Source organism: Erinaceus europaeus, chromosome 18, assembly GCF_950295315.1.
Source record: "Erinaceus europaeus chromosome 18, mEriEur2.1, whole genome shotgun sequence".
NCBI lineage: Eukaryota > Metazoa > Chordata > Mammalia > Eulipotyphla > Erinaceidae > Erinaceus > Erinaceus europaeus.
The window spans coordinates 31,919,703-31,932,287 of record NC_080179.1 but is presented as its reverse complement, the minus strand read 5'-3'; the positions used below and the strand labels follow the sequence as shown (position 1 = coordinate 31,932,287).

Here is a 12,585-nt window from a genome sequence, read left to right as displayed (position 1 = left end):
TATTCCTCTTTTTGATTTCTTTTTTAAGTCTTGATATAAATATGAAATGTTTAGTCTTAAACTGTGTGAGTAAAGATGGTTCAACTATGACAGTAGATCTAAATTTGCATTTGAAATGATATGTCTTAGTTACAAGTTTTTCTCCTCCTGTGTGTTATAAACTATATGTTTAATATGTGTGTTTCAAGTTTGGTAAACATTAACTTAATGGTTTAAGTGTAACTTTGAAGCTACATTCTTACCAGCAGAGGTAAAATCAATTCATTAAAGTAACTGAGTGTTTAAGGTAAAACTCTAAATATTCAATGTGACAATTCATCATCTCCTAAGTTAAAATACAAATCCTCTATACAGGACATTTTTGGAGGGCCCCCAAAAATGTCCTGTAAACTATCTTGTGGAAATTAATCCACAACAAATTTGGCATCAATCTGACATTGTAAATGTACAAAAAAAAAAAATTGTCACTAAAATGTGTTAACTCTCTAGTAACCTGAGTTTGCTTAAAAACCCAATGTAAAAATAGTTAAGAATCAATATATGTAACTTAAATTTGGTATGAAAATTTTGCTATACAGAGACTGCTACATGAGGTCACATAAGATGACCTTTACACGAAATTATAAAGATACCTAAACCAATTATAATCATTGAGTTATCAATTAGAGTAAACTTCTAATTTGTTACAAAGAGAAACATAGATGTCTGCATACCTGCTTCACCATCTGTAAAACGACTCCCCTATAGGGTGCTCCAACCGGATCCTTATGCCAGTCGTTGCGCTTTGCACCACATTTGCTTAACCCGCTACGCTAAGACCCGACTCCCTCACAGTCTCAATTTTTAAAAGTAAAGTGTGAGGGAGCCAGGCGGTGGCACAGCAGGTTAAGTGCACATGACACAAAGTGCAAGGGCTGGTGTAAGGATCCGGATTCACGCCCTGGGCTCCCCACCTGCAAGGGGTTTGCTTCACAGGTGTTGAAGCAGGTCTTCAAGTGTCTATCTTTCTCTCCCCTGCTCTGTCTTCCTCTCCTCTCTCGATTTCTCTGTCCTATCCAACAACAACGACATCAATAACAATAAACAACAGGGGCAAAAAAAGTACCACCTCAGCATGCTTCACTTCAGACTGTGTCCAGAGACGTTGGGCGTGGAATGTCAACCCTTCACCCTCATAACTTGGGTGAGAATTTTCCTTTCATAAGACTCTCTAATTCCATTCCAGGAGATTCACTTCCTAACAAAGTCCCAAAACCTAGATATAGAACAGGTTCCATGAGATAGAGCATATATGTTCACATGTATCCATAAATTAGGGCAAAATATATACCTGAAAGCAAAAGTACACAATAGTCTGCAGTGAGTCAGTATCAAGTTCATAATGAAATTGTGTCTAATTAGATTTAGCTACCCTCCTCACCTACTTCCCTCACTCACTCCAAAGCTAACCTTATCAAAGCAAGGACTGCAAAAGCTGAATAAGGGCAAGAGACTAGCGTACTTTAAAGATGACTTTTTAGTCACTATCAGGCAACCCCATGAGCTGGGGCCCTATTTGGAGAGTTCTGAGATTCCTAAACAGGCATGATGGGTATAGACCTCGAATAAATCTCTCTCCCCAATATTAGCAGTCATCTCTATCAAGAACAACAGTATAAACCCCTTTGTGGGCCCCCCATAGGACCTTGCCCTCAACATGGATCAACAATGGTAGAGAATGTTCCATCCTCTGAAGGGAGGATGGACAACATACTCTGTGCTCCACCTGAGGAAGATGGGTCGATATTGGGGCAGCTTGGAATGTTCCTACTCTTGATCAAAGAATGTGAGGTCAGATCTACAGGGATGCAGAGGTCACATAGGCTCCTAAGCTGAATATGGGTCCCAGACCACATCATATCAATGGGGTTTGAGAGAAGAGGGGAAGGTGGGGGGGAGGGATAAACACCTGTAGACCTGCCTCACTGCTTGTAAAGTTACCCTTCACCTCCACCGAAGGTGGGGAGCCTGGGGCTGGAACTGAGATCCTTGCCGAGGTTCCTTGTGCTTTGCACCATGTGTGATTAACCAGGGGTGCTACAGCCTGGCCCCCATAAGTAACAATTTCTAAATGGCTTTCTAGATGGAAAGAAAGGCTGCAAATATATTGATTCGGATATTTCATGTTTGATGACAATCAAATGCAGAGAAAAGTTGAATTCATGGATGGAAGAGTCAAGTGGGAGGCTCTCCTGCCATGGGGAACTATAGAGTAGAGAATTCTGAGGAAGGTAAGTCTGAGGTTTTGGCCCATGATACCAAGAATATTAGAACTAAACTGAAAAGGAGGAAAACAGCAACTTAATTGACAGTATGATAACTATTAGTAAGAATAAGGGTGAGAGTAGCACATGAAGATATACAGACTGAGGAAGTGGGAAATGCCATGACTTAAAAAAAAGGAATTTAGAGATTACTGAGATTGTAGAGATTTCTCAGCTATACCATTTTGCCAGCCAATGTTAATAACAGCAGGCAAATCTGTATCCAGCTGAGATGTTTTGCTTGGTCTTTTTTTTTTTTTTTTTTTTTACATGCATAACAAACATTTCCCAGTTTTCCACATAACACACTGCTTGGTCTTATCATTTTTTAAAAAAAACTAATTCTAAGTTAAATTTTGTATTATTTCTTATAATTGATCATATTTCAGTATGCATAGCACACCCCCTACCTTCTCCAGGAAACATGAAGCCAGCAAAATCCAGTTCTGTTGCATTATCTTCCTTATTCTCAGATACATTATGCCTGCTGGAATAACTCAAAGGAGCCGTTTTTGTCTGAGATAAATGAGGAGGTCAGAAAAGAGTGGCAACAAAGTTTTTTTTTTCTTTCTATATTCTGTGCAGACACTCCTAAGGGATGGTGGTGGTGAAAGAGTGGAAGGAGAGCCTATTCATATTTTAATGCTAGTTAAAAGAATACCTTGGCTTCCAGATGTTAACTTGTATTTTACACAGAATCACTCTGAGCCCCATCTAAAAGGTCAATTTAAAATACTCTGTTTTAGTACTGAGGAGATGGCATACTGGTTATACAAAAGACTTTCATGCCTGAGGCACCTGAAGGCCCTGGTTGAACCCTTAGCACCATTATAAACTAGAGTTGAGCAATGCTCTGGTTAAAAAAAAAAAAGCCTGGGAGTCAGGCAATAGCAAGGACCAGCGTAAGGATCCGGGTTCGAGCCCCTGGCTCCCAACCTACAGGGGAGTCTCCTCTTCTCTGTCTTCCCTTCCTCTCTCCATTTCTCTCTGTCCTATCTAACAACAACAACATCAATAACAACAACAATAATAACTACAATAACAATAAAAAACAACAAGACAACAAAAGGGAAAATAAATAAACATAAAATTAAAAAAATTTTCAAAAACTCTTGTTTTGTATGGGAGATTTTTATGAGGGGACACTATTCGCCTACCTTTCCCACTTCTACTATATTAGGTGCAGTTGTACTTGAAAAAAGTCCGCAGGAAAATCTAAGCAGAAAAATCTTCATATTGAATAATTCAGCTAGAGCTGACGTTTACATCATTTACCACAGTGAAGAAAGATCGTATTTGCTAATGTTTACCTCAATATGTCTTAAAATTTATTTAAACAGTGTCAATTTCTTCTTTTTATATGAAAATAGGCCAAATATTTTCATTCAATCCCTGCATTCCAAGTAATTTGCAGTACAGACACAAAACTGAGGGGCTGAGGTGCTTATATTGATAATTCAGGTTTCAGGACATGATTCTGAGAAAACATTTTACTGCTCTAGCGGTCTAGACTGACTGTCTCCATTAAATACATTCATTGGATAATTGTTTAACTTTCCACTTTCCCTTTCTGGTGAAGTCACATATAATATGTCCAAACTGGTCAGAAGGAATTATGGGATCTGTGCAAATAAATGCAGCATCAATCTTCAGAAAGTATTGAATATGTTCAGTGACTGAGTAAACTGTGAATTTTATATACTATATGGATAGAAAATAAGTCATTGTGAATATATTTCAAGTTATTTTCCAAACTAAATGATCCTTTGATACAGATATAATGCTAATTTATATTACTATTAATTACAGATAAGAAGATGACCAATAATAATGCCAAGAATATGTGGAGCATAACTGCACAGCTGTCTGATGGAACAAAACTGAAAGAACTAGAAATGGAAGAAAGGGTGTCTACAAAAATGGCAAAGTTTATTCATTGATTCAAATTTATGCTTAAATTAATTGGATGTGATATATCAGCTTTGAATTTAAAGCAAAAATTAGAAACTAGATAAATTAGTGGCAGAAATTTAGAGTAACATGGAAAATTCTTCTGGAAATTTTCTTCCTTCAACTTCATATAGTTTTACCATCAGCTATATATTTTTTCCCACTCAAAGAGGATTGAGTACCCTCATTTTTTAAAAGAATGCATTTGTAGTTTTCTTCAATATGCCTTTTAGGATCTCATGTCACCAATCTTTCTATCACCTGGTAAACCTACTTTTTCTCCCATGCATCTGCAAAGGCCTATAGATAGACTGATTTCCACAGAGAAGCTAATGCAGAATATTTAGATAACTAAAACAAATGAGTATACCGTATACCAAAAAAAAAAAAAAAGTGATAACCAAACAGTCTCTTGGACTCTGTGAGAACTATGGAGGTTGGGGGGAGGGGGCACAGAATTTTGGTAGTTTAATTTTGGGGGTGTAGTGACTCACATTATGTATGGGTATGAAATTATCCCCCTAAAATTATCCACCTGATAATCTTACAATTTTGTAAAACTTTTTGAAATTACTAATAAAAAGGAAAGAGATAAAAGAAAGTAGTCTGACCTTGGGTCCATACTCCCAGAGGGATAAAGAATAGGAAAGCTCTATACAGCTATCAAAAACAATGAACCCACCTTCTCTGACCCATCTTGGACAGAGCTAGAAGGAATATGTTAAGTGAGCTAAGTCAGAAAGATAAAGATGAGTATGGGATGATCCCACTCATCAACAGAAGTTGAGAAAGAAGATCTGAAAGGGAAACTAAAAACAGGATCTGACTAAACTGAAAGTAGGGCACCAAAGTAAAAACCCTGTGGTGAGGGGTAGACATGCAGCTTCCTGGGCCGTTGGGGGATGGGGGGTGGGTGGGTGGGATGGGACACAGTCTTTTGGTGGTGGGAATGGTGTTTATGTACACTCCTAGTAAAGTGTAGTCATATAAATCACTAGTTAATTAATATGAGAGGGGAAAATTAATTGTATGTCTTGAAGTTTTTAAAACACAGACTGAGTCTAATATATAGGCTGTGTATTTGATATTCGGACTCTCTCAAAAGCCTAGACCAAGTAGATCAGAAGCAACCAATGGCACAGCTACATACAAGATATTGGGTACTATACAGCAAACCCTAACAAAAGGACTTTTCAAAGTTAACCCAATTACCAAATAATGTGATGATAACATTAACTATCCATTGTCTTTTTGAACCCTAAGACAGCAGGAACCTCACATCTCCACTATAGAGCCTATATTTCCCCCAGTCCTGGAACCTTAGGATAGGGCCCACTTTCCCGCATGCCTCTCCCAATCCATATCAAATAATATTGCATCTGCTGATCGCAACTTAATCAACGCAACGATTGCCACCTCAACATGTTTCAGCTCAGACTGTGTCCAGAGACTTCAGGTGTGGAATGACAACCCTTCAGCTTCATTACTTGGGTGAGACCTTTCCTTTCATAGTATTCTCTAATTCCATCCCAGGTGGTTCACTTTCTAACAAAGTCCCAAAACCTAGGTATACACCGGGTTCTGTGAGAGAGAGCATATGTTCACACTCATGCATAAACTAGTGCAAAATATATACCTGAAAGCAGAAGTACACTAGAGTTTGCAGTGAGTATCCCCCTAACACTTCCTCTTCACTATTCCAAGCTTTGGGTCCATGATTGCTCAACAATGTGTTTGGCTTTGTATGTTAACTCTCTTTTCAGCCACCAGTTTCCAGATGCCATCAGGATGCCGGCCAGGCTTCCCTGGACTGAAGACCCCACCAATGTGTCCTGTATCTCCACTTCCCCAGAGACCCACCCTACTAGGGAAAGAGAGAGGCAGACTGGGAGTATGGACTGACCAGTCAATGCCCATGTTCATCAGGGAAGCAATTACAGAAGCCAGACCTTCTACCTTCTGCAACCCACAGTGACCCTGGGTCCATGCTCCCAGAGGGATAGAGAATGGGAACGCTCTCAGGGGAGGGGATGGGATATGGAGATAGGATGTTGGGAATTGTGTGGAGTTGTACCCCTCCTACCCTATGGTTTTGTTAATTTATCCTTTCTTAAATAAAAAATAAATGAAAAAAAAAGAATAGGAAAGCTATCAGGGGAGGGTATGGGATACAGAGTTCTGGTGGTAGGAATTGTGTGGAGTTGTACCCCTCCTGTACTATGGTTTTGTTAATGTCTCATTTTTTAAAATAAATAAATAAATAGATAAATAAAAATAATAATAAAAAAGAAAGTAGTCTCAGTAAGAAATGATAAGGGATGGGTGGGGAGGTGGGTGGTGGTGTACCTGGTTAATTGAACGCATATCACCACACTTAAGGACCCGGCTTTGAGCCCCTGCACCCCATCTGCAGGGGGTACATGTCAGGAGCAGTGAAACAGGTCTGCAGTTGTCTGTCAGCAGCAGTGGATTTGTTGTACCAGGGACCAAGCCCCAGCAATAACTCTGGTAGCAAAATAATAAAAATAATAATTTAAAAAAGTGATTGGGGGAAAGATCTCATCCCACTATTGAGCAAAAATATTTATTTTGTCTTATCACTAAACTATTGGTTATGTTGCTATTATTTTCTATAACCATAATTAAAATCTTCATTTGAATTTTTTATGAATACTGAACACTAATAGGCAGGTTTGTCATTATCAGGAGTTATATAGGACAACTATAGGACATTAATGTCATTTCAACAATAGTTACTGTGCCTCTATGTCATCAGTTGTTCAAAACTGTTTCAGTTTAATTTGTTTCATCATATCTAATTCAGACAGATTTTTTTGGTTATCACCAGAACTTCACCACTCTATACTGACTTTTTCAGATACAGAGAGGACAGAGATAGCAGGGACAGGAGGAGGGAGACATCACAGTATCTAGGCATTCCTTAATAATAGTGAGGACTGGGCTTGAATCAACAGAGAACATGCGGCAAATAAGGCACACTATCCAGGAAGATATCTTGTTGACCCACTCAAGATAGTTTTCTTATGATGCTTTTCTCATGGTATATCTAAATAATCCCTCTTTTACTTTAAATGAAATTCATTATTACTTTAAATGAAATTCCTTATTCCTCAAGACTTCTGTTTTAATTTGATGAATTTCTTCATTTGTTAACAAATAACTTCATACACTCATCCCCAACTCTTAACATAGATTTTCTTCTTGTCTTCAATTTATGTTAATTGTATTAAAAGTTGGACAGGTTGTTTCCTAGATTTTATGTTACTCTATAGTACCTTTTTATTGTATTCCTTGATTTTATAGACATATTTTTTTCATATCCTGCATCATCCCATTAATTACTTTATACCTTTCCTTATTACAGTATACTGCATGTATCTGCCTATTAAAAGGTGAATGGGGGAAAAATAAAGATGAATGGGAGCAAATGTTCTGAGACTCTATGTTTTAAGATACCTTTTATCTGAACTCACCTATGATTGAAAGACTGGCTGAGTGTTTAGATTTAATAAAAGACCCTTTAGAACTTCCTAAAAATAATTTTTTTTTTAAATTTTTTTAAATATTTATTTTATTTATTTATTCCCTTTTGTTGCCCTTGTTGTTTTATTGTTGTAGTTATTATTGTTGTTGTCATTGTTGGATAGGACAGAGAGAAATGGAGAGAGGGAGGGGAAGACAGAGAGGAGGAGAGAAAGATAGACACCTGCAGACCTGCTTCACCACCTGTGAAGCGACTCCCCTGCAGGTGGGGAGCCGGGGTTCGAACCGGGATCCTTATGCCGGTCCTTGTGCTTTGCGCCACCTGCGCTTAGCCCGCTGCACTACAGCCCGACTCCCCCTAAAAATAATTTATGAGAAAGCCACAACTAATATCATCCTTAATCAGACTCCTTAGTGAAAGATTGAATTCTTTCTGCCTAAAACTAGGATAAGATAAAACTGTCTTATTTACCATTTCTATGCAACTTTATACTGAAATTTTTAGCTACAGTAATTACCTAAGGGAAAAAAAAGCCTTTGTTAGGAAGTGCACTACTCAAAATGGAATTAAGAAGTCCTATGAGCTAGGAAAGGTCTCAAAACCTAGATATAGACCAGGGCCCATGAAAGAGGGCATATGTACACATGTATCTGTAAGTTAGGGGAAAATATGTATCTTAAAACAAAGGTGCACAATAGTTTGCAATGAGTGAAATGCAGCAAGTAGAAAGACCTAAAAAATAGAAACCATAAAGTACTAATCAAATAGCTTCTACTTAGACTTCAATACCCTCCTCACCTACTTCCCATTCCAATTTCCTCAATAACTCCAAAGCTAACCTTGTCAGACAAAGTAAGGACTACAAAAGCTGAATAAGGGCAAGAGACCGGCATACTTTAATGACAACTCTTTGGTCACTACCAGGTCACCCCATCACCTGGCCCCTAGTCAGGGAGTTCTGGGATTCCCACACAGACATAATGGGCCTAGACCTCTAACAGATCCCTCTCTCCACTGTCACTCATCATGTCCATCAGGAACAATATAATGGACCCCTTTCTGGGCCCCTATAGGACCTTGCCCTCAATGTGGATCAACAATGTTAGGGACTGTTCCATTCTCTGAAGGGAGGTTGGACAATATACTCTACCACTCGAGGAAGATGGGTCCTGAAATTAGAGCAACCTGGAATGTTCCTAGCTGTGACCACAGAATGTGAGCTCAGATCTACAGGGATGCAAAAGTTACGTAGGCTCCTATGCTGAATATGGGCCCCAGAAGAAATCTATGGGGTTTATAGTTAACAATATTTATATACCTTCCCCATATTTGCAGCTACTTTCTTCTGTAATACAGCTCTCTAGTCCTTTTGACAACTATGACACACACCATCTCCACAGACAATACTTTGGGTCCACTTGCATGTTAGCTGTCAGGCTCAGGCAAAAAATAATAAAGTCATGGGCCCCTTGGAATATACCTCAAATAGACCTACTAGCTTTTTCTAAAATGGAACCCCAGTCTTCATCTGCAATATTCTTGCCTTTAAGTCCATGACTAGGCAACAATTTGTTCTGCTTTATATCTTAACTCTTTTTCAGCCACCAAGTCGTAGATATACCATGATGCCAACCTGACTTTCTTGAACAGAAGACTCCACCAATGTGTTCTGGAATCCTGCCTCCCCAGAGTTCTGCCTCGCTAGGGAAAGAGAGAGACAGGCTGGGAGTATGGATCAATCTTCCAATGCCCATGTTCAGTAGAGAAGCACTTATAGAAGCCAGACCTTCCACCTTCTGCACCCCATAATGATCCTGGATCCAAAGTCCCAGAGGGATAAAGAACTGGAAAGCTTTCAAGGGAGGGGATGGGATATGGAGTCCTGGGGGGTGGGAATACTGTGGAATTGTACCCCTCCTATCATATGGTCTTGTCAATATTTCCATTTAATAAATAAAAATTAAAAAGAAAAAAAAACAACATCTACGTGGCAAAGAAGTAAATCTATCAAATCTATCAAGTAAATCTATCAATCTACCGATTCTCTTTGAGATTGGTCCCCACAACACTGAAGGAAACTTTGATTCTGCATTTTCTTTTCCCTTCTCTGTCTGTCCATCTTTTTCTATCTCTTTCTATCTATCTGAAAAAGAAAAATATGGGCTCAGAGCAATGAAATCTTAGTGATAAAAAGTAAAAGAAATAAAGAGAAGGCCTACCAAAAGACAATAGCAAAACCTCCCACCAAACACTTGTCTATTCTTAACATTATCTCACATGTACAAAATCCTAAAATAAATCAAAAGTACACAATAGTCTGCAATGAGTCAGTATAAAGTTGCTAATGAAATAGTATCTAATTAGACTTAGATACCCTCCTCACCTACTTCCTATTACAGTTCTCTCACTCACTCCAAAGCTAACCTTATCAAAACAAGGACTGCAAAAGCTGAATAAGGGCAAGAGACTGGCATACTTTGATGATGACTCTTTACTCACTATCAGGTCACCCTATCAGCTGGGGCCCGATTCAGGGAGTCCTGAGATTCCCAAACAGACATGATGGGCCTAGACCTCAAATAAATCCCTCTCTCCATTGTTACTAGTCATCTCTATCAGGAACAACAAAATAGACCCCATTTGTGGGCCCCCTATAGGACCTTGCCCTCAACTTGGATCAACAACGGTCCCTTTGGAGGATGGACAACAATCTCTATGGTACAACCTGAGGAAGATGGGTCCTGAAATTGGGGCATCTTGCAACGTTCGTACTCATGACCACAGAATGTGGGCTCAGATCTACAAGAATGCAGAGGTCGCATAGGCTGAATATGGGCCCCAGATCACATCAGTGTTGTTAAAATTTGGAGGCTCCAGCTGGCCGGGCTAGCTTCACGGGCGGGTAACAGAGAAGACCAGAGATATACGGCTGGGCAGGGAAGCTGTATTTCTTTATTCAGGAACAACGATTCATAAACTAAACCAAACTAATCACCAAACAGAACTCTGCTGTCTCTTTGCAGTGGTGCAAGCACTCTCTCTTACTCTGCAACTCTCCAACTCCAGACTCTCAAACTCTGCAACTCTCCAACTCTCCAACTCTGGAACTCAGGAACTCTGGAACTCTGGAACTCTGGAACTCTGGCGGGGTTCCTAGGGGCGGGGCCAAGTGAGTCCGTGAAACTAACTGGACTGATCCAATTCTCTTGGCGGGGGAGAACTAGAACAACCCAATGTAAAGCATACAACACATCAGTTCATTGGGGTTTACAGTCAACAATATTTATAGCCCTTTCCCATATTAGGGAGCTGCTCTCTTCCCTGATCCAGCTTTCTGGTCCTTTTTCCAACCATAACATCATCTCCCCAGATGATAACTTGGATCCACCTGCATATCAGATTTCAGGCTCAGGGAAAAACAAACAAAAACAAGTATAGCCACAGGCACTTTGGAATATAACTAAAATATGCCTACTCGCTATCTACAGTTGGAGGACCCCCCCCCCATTATCTGTACTATTCCAGCCTTTAAGTTCATGATTGGTTAACAGTTCATTTGGCTTTGTATGTTAACTCTTTTTTCAGCCACCAGGTTCCAGATGCTAGTATGATGCCAACCAGGCTTCCCTGGACAGACAACCCCACCAATGTGTCCTGGAGAGAGGCAGGCTGGGAATATGGATTGACCTGTCAACGCCCATGTTTAGCATGGAAGCAAGTACAGAAGCCAGACCTTCCACATTCTTCATCCCACAACAACCTTGGGTCCCTATTCTCAAAGGGTTAAAGAATAGGAAACCTACCAGGGGAGGGGATGGGATATGGAGTTACGGTGGTGGTAATTGTGTGGAGTTGTACCCCTCTTATCCTATGATTTTATCAATGTTTCCTTTTTACAAATAAAAAAATTTAAATGTTAAAGGATTTAAAAAATATATTGGCTATAATACATGAAGTCAGCAGAGTCAGAAGGTTAATGCACAACTTTCATTTGCTCTTTTATGCACTATTGATGAACAATCCCAAAGCAAAATTAAGGTGACAATTTAATTTACAATAGCACTCATGGAATACAATTTAAAAGTAAATTTAATCTGGACAGACTTGTAAGTTGTAAGATATAAAACAGTGCTAAAAATATTTTCCAAAGATATTAATAAGTGAAAGACATAACATGCTCTTAAGGTAAATAACTTAATATTATTAGCATGGCAATTCTACCCAAAGTATTCTATGAGGTTAATGTGATATCTTTCAAAAGGTCTGTGGGTGTCTCTGTCTCTTTCCTGTGTCTCCTCCTCCCCTCACAATTTCTCTCTGATTTATCCAATAAAAATGAAAAAAAAAAGACCACTAAAAGCAGTAGGTTCCCCAATCCTAGCCATACCCTGAAAGAAAAAAAAAAGAAAGAAAGATAAGAAAAAGATCCAAAGAAAACATGGGGATATGTCTCTGTGCTCATAGACTTGGCAAGGATTTTCTTAGATATAACACAAAAGATATAAGTAGCAAAACAAAATTGAATATCATTAAAATTGGAAACTTTCCCCAAGTCAAAGTGATCTGGTAAACAGTTGTGTTTATATATTTTCTTCAAGTTTGGGATCTACTTTCTGTCTTAATCCAGCTTTCTAGCCCTATTCTCAACTCTGACACCATCTTACTAGACAATGTTTTTAGTCCACCTACATGTTAGCTATCAAGTTTTAGCAAAAATTACTAAGGTTATTGACCCCTAGGAACATACCTAAAACAGACTTCCCAGTTTCTTACCACCATAAAATCCCTATTCTCACTGGCTCTATTTCTACTTTCTGGCTCTTGTTT

The 12,585-nt window shown here is 39.0% G+C and overlaps 1 long non-coding RNA gene across 2 annotated transcripts in view; it reads left to right on the top strand.

The window, feature by feature from the left end:
* LOC132534259 (uncharacterized) overlaps positions 1-12,585 on the top strand; it is a 53,592-nt gene that overhangs the window by 35,090 nt on the left and 5,917 nt on the right. Inside the window, exon 2 of one of the 2 annotated variants that reach the window (XR_009545959.1) lies at positions 4,113-4,624. The exons of the other annotated variant lie outside the window; for it this stretch is intronic. This is a non-coding gene — a long non-coding RNA (uncharacterized LOC132534259). Of the gene's footprint in view, positions 1-4,112; positions 4,625-12,585 lie in introns of those variants that run through there. 2 annotated transcript variants of the gene reach the window in all.